Source organism: Schistosoma mansoni, chromosome 6, assembly GCF_000237925.1.
Source record: "Schistosoma mansoni strain Puerto Rico chromosome 6, complete genome".
NCBI classification, from domain to species: Eukaryota; Metazoa; Platyhelminthes; class Trematoda; order Strigeidida; family Schistosomatidae; genus Schistosoma; species Schistosoma mansoni.
Window position 1 is genome coordinate 12629195 of NC_031500.1, and position 3134 is coordinate 12632328.

A 3134-nucleotide genomic window follows, 5' to 3' on the forward strand; every position below is an offset into this window, starting at 1 on the left:
TCCACTGTTAGTCACTATCCACTTTTGCTTATAATATTATTATTATTATTTTGAACAGAATTAATTGCTTTAAATGAAGAATTAACTGATTACATGTAACTTAATTCACTGTACATCATTTCAATTTCATTTATACATTACGTAATCATTGTACGTCAACTATCACTATGTGAGCATAAAATTATCTAAATGATAAAAAACATCCTACAGTAGTTGGAATGATGGCGTATAGAATAATTAAACAAAAATTACATTTTCCAGTTATATTAGAACGTATTTATGAAGTATACAATAATATAACGGTTGTGATAGACAATAGTTATTATGTAATCTATACTTAAATGGTAAATATGTGACTTTAACTTTAGACTATTATCAATAGACTTATAACTGAACAATCGGAATATTCGGAAAATAATCCAAAATTTTAAGAATAGAATTAAGATAGAAACTAGTTTACACTTTAGTTTCAGTTATGAACATGAATATGTTATACAACAACTAAACTCATTGTAAATTGAACAATGAGACTTTAGTTACAAATCAATAGTTGAAAGCGTGAGTCAATTGAAGCTAGAACACCATGGAAAGCCTGGAAGCACTGGACGGTCATTTCGTCCTATCATGGGACTCCTCAGCAGTGCGTATCCACGATCCCGCACTCGCGAGATTCGAACCCAGGACCTACCACTCTCGAGTCCCACAGTGGGACGAAACGGCCGTCCAATGCTTCCAGATTTTCCATAGTGGTCTAGCTTCAATTGATTCATGATCTCAACTATTAAAATATAATTAACAAATAAGAATTCTTTATGTATAGTTGAAATCATCAATCAATTGAAGCTAGACTACCATGGAAAACCTGGAAGCACTGGATGGACGTTTCGTCCTATTGTGGAACTCCTCAGGAAATCACATAAGTAATTGAAATAAAGAAATATCCCAACAACTATTCATAAAAGCATATAAACATATATCAATAAGAGAATCTCTTTATCGATGGACAACTTACAGACGTCACAATCACTATACTTTTACAATGAAGTCTCAGTTTAACCCTTTCTTTTAAAAATTTATTAATTTATCCGATCAATAATAAAATTAAAATTATGAATAAAATCTGTTGAGGTATAAAGAGAAAAAGAACTTATAGTTTACAGATGGTACAATAAAAGAAAAAAGCAAAAAAAAGAAGAAAAAGAAAAAAAACAAAAAAAGACGAAAAAGAAAAAGAAAAAAGAAACTACCGACTTTCTATAATAAAAATATTTTTTTATTTTAAGAATTTACTTGTTCTATGCATTTTTTTTAAAAAATTTTAAAACATGCAAAATGTCTACTTTACCCTCTTTTTTTTTTTAATCCTAATTTATTTGTTTTATTTATTCATATAATCATAATTTAATATACATTTATAAGTAGTATAGTAAAGGAGAACACAAATGAGGACAATCAATTATACATGATACAAGATTATAGAGTTAATTGGTAAAAATAGAAAAAACTATACTTCGACAGTTTAATATCAATTACTTTCTGTTTCTAGTCTTCTCTCATTGGTATTCTCAATCTTCAGCTGATAGATATTCTATTCTTAACTAATATTATATACTACTTATATCGATATAAGTAGCATACATCACAGTGGCACATCTGTTTACAATTTAATATTACAATTTATTATGCAATAAAGTTGAATGTAAATATAATTCATATGTAGTGTAATTAATAATTTCATGGTGGTCATAAATGATAATAATAAAGTTCATTATAATCTGAGAATAGATGCTGTGGTATGGATTACTTATATCCATATAAGTAGTATATGATGATGGTCAGGCAAAGAATGTATTTTGACAGAAGATCGATAAGAGAAGAACAAGAATGAAGCGCAATCTGTATGAAAATGTATGAACAATGAAATCAGAGAAGATGAACTGATATTTGCAGAAGGAACGGTGAAGATTGAGACAATTGATTTTATATTTTGCAAATTCACTGTTTACGACTGTATGGTTATCAGATTTTAGTGAGATAGTTTGTAATTTGTGCTAAAATACATTCGATTGTCCCCACTTGTGTTCTCATTGAATATAATACTTTTCTTTTACAAAGAAAAACAACAACATAGAAACAAAAATTATTATTCATTTAGTATTGTTTGTTTGAATCTTCCCATTGATGCTTAGGACTTCAACTAGTCAGTCTCTTATTGGCATATATGTATATTGTGCGTATTGCATCGATATAGAGCGAATTCACAAGCATTGTAAGCAAAGATAGATAGTGGCTAGCAATGGAATCCAGTTTGACGTGCGTTCCGTTCTATTTGGGACTCGTAAGCTAGATGTACCTGCATCTCAGACTCAATGGCCGAGTGGATAATGCGATGGCGTTTGAAGCGAAAGGTACTGGGTTTGAGTTCCAGAGTGATTATCAACTCTGAGGTGCAGGTTCATCCAGCTGTTAAGTCCCTAATAGGACGAAACGCGCGTCAAACTGGATTCCACTGCTAGACACTATCCATCTTTGCTTATAAAAACTATTATGTTTCAACAAATTAAAAAGAGATGACGATGTGTATTCCGTTTAATCTAATTGTTTAAAAATACTATTTATTAAACAAGAATGATTTTTTTTCATTTTTGATCATAGTTTTAATCTATATAGAATGAAACTATAATTTGTGGACGACTCTTTTGAGTAACGCTAAAGTGAACTTTTACAATATCCACTTACTTACTAGGATTAAACGAGGGTTATAAAACAGTGCGAAGAATAAAGATTATCATTTACAATTGATGGTTAGGATTACGAATTCGATTCATGGTTTTCATCATGAACTGACATCAGTTAGAATACCAAGATGTTATTTAGATAAATCGGTGGACAAATTTTGCGCCCAAAATCAGAGATTTATTGTCTTAAATCTGATTGGTTCGTTCATAAATTATAGTCTCACTTAATTTAGTCATCTATTATATTAATTGTCAGAAGAGTTTTTGTGAAGATTTAGTATTTTTCATAGTTGAAAGCGTGAGTCAATTGAAGCTAGCCCACCATGGAAACCCTGGAAACACTGGACGGCCGTTTCGTCCTACTGTGGGACTCCTCAGCAGTGCGCATCCACGATC

General features: G+C 30.7%; 1 non-coding gene across 1 annotated transcript in view; it reads right to left on the reverse strand.

The window, feature by feature from the left end:
- The window catches only part of Smp_tRNA_01811_Pseudo_TTG.1.1, a 429-nt gene extending 259 nt beyond the window's left edge, over positions 1-170 (reverse strand). The window contains exon 1 of the tRNA in view: positions 1-170. This exon is cut by the window's left edge and continues 259 nt beyond it. This is a non-coding gene — a tRNA.
- Between the last annotated feature and the right edge of the window lie 2964 nt (positions 171-3134).